Raw genomic sequence first — 5,067 nt, 5'->3', positions numbered from 1 at the left:
TGTTTGTTCCCCATACTATGAGCATTGGTATATAGGCATTTAAGGCCTTGCCTAGCTGTGTGTGCCACCCCCCGATTTGGGAGACTGTCTGGACCCCTGTTTCTTACCTTGCATTTGTCACCTGGGCACTCCTTGCATTTGTCACCTGTCTTGCTTGGGTGGTGTCTCCTCGTCTTCCTGCAGCCCCCTCCCCCGGCGAGGCTAATTTAAAGCTCGCTGTATGACATCAGCCAACCTGGAAGAGAAGACACGCTTGCCTTTAGGAGAGAGGTGAAGCCCATCCCACCCCAGCAAGTACCTCCCCACAAAAGCATGGGTCATTATCTAGGAACCCAAGGCCTGCCTGGTAGCACCAACTGCATAAGCGCCGGCTGACCTCGCCAACGCAGGCCTTGTGTCGCCTTCCCCGCCAACTCACTGGAAGAAGAGAGGAGAATACCACCTGTATATTGACTACAACCTCTTAACCCTGTGGGCTCACACACTTACTGGTTATCCTTATGGGAAAGAAATTAGCAGGGAGATTAATAGGAAGCTACGTTATTAATGGCTAGCTATAGGGATAATCTGCCCCGGCCATGCAGCTTGACAGCAGGAAACAGAGTTGTAGCAATTCTGTAGTGGCAAACAATCCTCCTTTTGAATTGCACCCAGAATAGCTTATGGATGGTTAGAGAAACAGCCACTATACTATCAGCATGGGGAAAAAGCCTTTTCCTTCTGACAGCTGGATGGATGGACAGAAGTGAGCTGTTGAGAGCTGTTAGCATGGATGAATGAATAGGAACTGAGACTGTCTGGTAGCTGATTTATTTGCTGAGCAGTTCATTTGGGACTGTGGTTTCCCTTTCACTTACAGATGAAGCAGGCATATCAAGGGAATTAGCCTTGATATTTGTTTGCATTTGCTGAAATCCCCAGGATCCTTTGGGAATCTGAAGAGATCCTCAGGGACAGCAATGGTTCAGTCAGCAAAGCGAGGAAATGGTGGGGGCTGTGTGTTGTACTGAAGGAGGGCAACAGAACTAATCAGAAAATAATAGTCTGCTCACTTCATGGTCAGGTAGGGCCTGATTTCCAGAAGTGCTTGCACCTGTGGATCCCAGGGATATCAACAGGAGTCCTGAGTGCTCAGCTGCTCTGGAAATCAGGCTCCTAAGATGCGGATGTTTGATTTGGTTTGATTGCTCTTGTCCTAGTTTGCTGTTTCTTTGTGAGACAATGATGGCATCTAGTGGCTACATTTGGGAATTACAGGTAATATCTTACAGGTGCCCTTCCCCAGGAAGGATTGGATCAACAGTTCTTGACCTTTTTGGTACTAAGACCCACTTGTAAACACTGATGGCCAGTCCCCACCGAGTAGACAGTTTAAGTAGAAAACAGCCCCCTGGATCTGCCATTGCCCCTCACTTCTGACCTCCAACTCCCTAGTGTGTGGGGCTGAGGGTGGGGGGTGGGGGGCATGCAGAGGCATGTTCCCCACCAGATTTGTGCACTCACAGTGGGCATGGGGTTGCAGCCTGGCTGGACCAGCATGGCAGGAGCAGCCCCTGTGGCCCCGTGGGTGGGTCCCAGCACGGGAGGGTGGAGTGGGGCAGTGAGACTCGCTGCTGCTGCCGCTGTGAACCCCACACCAGCAGCATGAGGAGTAATGGACCGGGGGGGGAGGGGTCCACACTGCCCTCACCTCCTCCTGCCACCAGCCACTTGCACGCTGGGCCACAGCTCTACCCTGTGCCATGGCCTAGCTGCTGCTGCTCCCCTTAGGCCACGGTTCTATCCCAGAGGGGAGGTGGGATGGCAGGCAGCACCGGTGGCTTGAGGGGAGTGACAACGGCAGCTGCTGAGCCACAGTGGCGGAACAGAGCCACAGCCCGGCATACAAGCAGTTGGTAGCAGGAGGAGGTGAGGGCAGCGTGGGCTACCCACTGTCCATTACTCTTCGTGCTGGCGCAGGGTTCATGGCAGTAGCAGCAACAAGTCTTGCTGCCCCGCTCCACCCTCCTGCACTGGGATCCACACGCTGGGCCACAGAGGTGGCTCCTGCATGTACTGATCTGGCCAGGCTGCAGTCCCATGCCTGCTGTGGGTGCACAAATCTGAAGGGACACGTGTCTCACCCTTGTCCCCCTGATATGTTGCCTGCGTCTCCCCTCCCCACCCCCCCCGAAAATGTGTTACCTATGTCTCCCACGCTCCATAGACTTACCTATGGGGAGCTGCAGGAGCTGCTCTCCTCACTGCCTGGCTGCCATGTGGATGTGTGTGAGCACATGCATGTGGCACCCCCTTCCTGATCACCCTCCTTCTGCTCCCCCCCCCCAGCCCCAAGCAGCCCGTTGCAGGCCGGAGCTCTGTCAGCCTGCAAGGGTAAACCTGCACTTTCCTGCATTTTTCTGATTGTTTGTGACCCTTTCAAATATTCTTGCAATCACATTTAGGTCACAACCCATGAGTTGAGAAACACTGGGTTAGATATGGGTTGGGCAATTATTTGGGCCAGAGAGCCACTTAGGGAGTTTTGGTGAGCTGTGGGGCTGGTCAGCACCTCCCTCCACTGCCCCCCACCCCCAACAGCTCACCAAAACTCCCTAAGTGGCTCTGCCCCATGCATGGCCAGGCAAATGGGATGGGGCTGTGGGATGGGAGTGGCATCTGGGAGCAGGGCGGGTGGGATTGAGGCCAGGATGTGGATCGCAGTGTGTTGACGGTGCAAGGCCAAGGCCCAGGGCAGAGCTGTGACCTGCTTCCTGCACACCCCTGTGACAGAGCCTGAGCATTGGGGCCAAGTTCAGAAGTGGCTGGTGGGGAGCAAGGCTGGCTGCCATGCCACCCCAGCTGTCCCTCTGCCCCTGGGCATACAGCAGCAGCTGTATGTGCCCGGGCCTGGGCTGCCCCCCACACCTGGGCCAGGCAGGGCAGAGGGACCTGCCATGGGCCGGACAATCCCTTGGCAGGCCACCCCTGGGTTACATGCTGGAGATCAAACCATATGTGCGCATTTACACGAGTGCTGGACTGTGCAATTCTTTAGTACTTAAGCAAGTACTAAATGATTATGCAGCAACCAGCATTACTGTGCAGAGTCCTGATTTACTACTGCGCAGCAGGTCTGGCGTCACGGTTCCTGCCTGCCAACACTGTCACCATAATAGCAATGAGTTACAGCAACGTAGTTCATTGCTATGGAAACACAGCATCTCACGTAGATGCGCCCTATGAGAAGGAAAGATCATATAAGACAAACTAATTTTTCCTCAAATAAAGTTTTTGGAAGTGATTAGGGAAGAATTTTTGACAAACAGTTCTCATGCACTACTGTTCCTGATCTTGCAGCACCTCAGTTAAGTCGCTGCACCAGCTAAGGACAAAAGGATTTGTTTTGAAAAGTGCTGATAGCTTAATTTGTGTGGTTAATATTCTATATGTTTGCTTTCAGGAAGAATGCATTTGTTCAAATATTTGCTCTGCGTCTGGGTATTCCATGAACATTCTTGGGTCTTAATTTCCAGTGAATTTCAACTGAAATTCCCCTTGGCTTAGGAGCTTTCCCTAGGTCTCTATACATCTGTCTTATTGTCCCCTGCATATACTATAGCACTCCAGGCCTAGAGTTTGGGCCATGGATGAAAACCACCTGGCTGAAGCTAAATCTAAATAAAATGTTGGCAATGTCCATGGCAACAGGAAAACACAGAAAAGATAGCTCCCTCTTGCACTGAGAGTATGGGACTATTAATTGTTACTTCATTTTGCAGCCAGAAGATATTGCATCACCAAATGCTGTTAGGCCAGCATACAGCCATCGTTTCTGAGAACGTTTTTCCACCAATGCCTGACTCAGATTTCTTTCAGATGTGCACCTTGCTATTGCAGGCTGTTCCTTGTCAGCACAGCACTGGCTTCCTCTCACATGCTCTGTGTGGAACTACATCTGAAGTCAATCCAGAAGTTAAATCTGATGAAGAAAGCAACAATTTCCTTGCTATTTTCAGTGGGAGAACATGATACCAGTGCTCTCTGAGCTGCACATGCTGACTGTTACTCTCCAGGTAGAAGTTAGAGTTGGCCTTGACCTAGAGGGCTCTAAATAGTGCGGGGCCTACACAATTGAGAAATGAATTCTCAATTTGTGCCAGTCTGTCACAACTGCAGTCAGAGAGGGGTTTGACCTTGAACCTCCTGCATTTCAGAGGGAACTAGATATAAAGCAGGGTTTTTTCCCCATTAGAAAAAGAAAGCAGTTCCTTCTGAATTCAAAACTGAAGTGTTGCTTTTCATGATACTTGCCAAGGCCCGTCTGCATACTAGGATTTTGAAGGAGGAAAGGATGGAAACTAATGCTAGGAAGGGAGGAAGACTGTCAGGGACTGAGGGACTAAGCTTTGTCTTGTTGAGAGATGCTGGGACCTCAAATCTTGCCTGTTTGCTCTTTTTAATTCTTTTTATTTCCACATAGGGATACACAGTTAAAGCAACCAGATAACATTTAACTGGTTTGTGGCACCACTGAGAAAAATATGAAAAAACCCCAAATGCTTACTTAAAAATCAATTACCTCTCATCTGTGACTGCAAGTGTATTTTAATCCTAGTGATGTGGCTATTATACACTGGGAATGGAAGGCTCATCTCTATACCTATACCTTCTACACCATGTTTCCATTTTTCATAAATACCTTCACTCTGAATTTCCAGGGGTACAGGCAAGCCCTGCTTAATGCTTTTTTGCTTAGCACTATTTCACAATAACGCTCATTTGAAATTGATCCCCAATTTCACTTAGCGCTCAGCGAGTTTCGTTATAACGCTCGCGGTCGCCAACGTGGGTCAGCAAATACTTTCGGTTTCCCTTAACGCTCGTTTCGCTTGACGTTCGGGTTTTCAGGACCCGATTAAGAGTGCCCAGCGGCGGTCGCCTGTATAACGCTTGGTTGCAGCAATAACGATGAGATGCCTGCACCTTTTTTGTGCTGTTAAACGACTGATCTGCAGTGCTCGTCCTGATGCTACCTTAACCTTTTCTTTTTCTCGTGACGTTTCCAAGTAACTCTGAACACGACAA

General features: G+C 50.1%; 1 long non-coding RNA gene across 1 annotated transcript in view; it reads right to left on the bottom strand.

The window, feature by feature from the left end:
* Positions 1-5,057, bottom strand: part of LOC109294545 — a 10,508-nt gene extending 5,451 nt beyond the window's left edge. Inside the window, exon 1 of the long non-coding RNA XR_002096549.1 lies at positions 4,966-5,057. This is a non-coding gene — a long non-coding RNA (uncharacterized LOC109294545). The remainder of the gene's footprint in view (positions 1-4,965) is intronic.
* Between the last annotated feature and the right edge of the window lie 10 nt (positions 5,058-5,067).

Source organism: Gavialis gangeticus, unplaced genomic scaffold (genome assembly GCF_001723915.1).
Source record: "Gavialis gangeticus isolate Ggan-Ray unplaced genomic scaffold, GavGan_comp1, whole genome shotgun sequence".
In the NCBI taxonomy this organism is placed as follows: domain Eukaryota; kingdom Metazoa; phylum Chordata; order Crocodylia; family Gavialidae; genus Gavialis; species Gavialis gangeticus.
The sequence above is the reverse complement of the archived record's forward strand: the minus strand, read 5'-3'. Positions and strand labels throughout refer to the sequence as shown.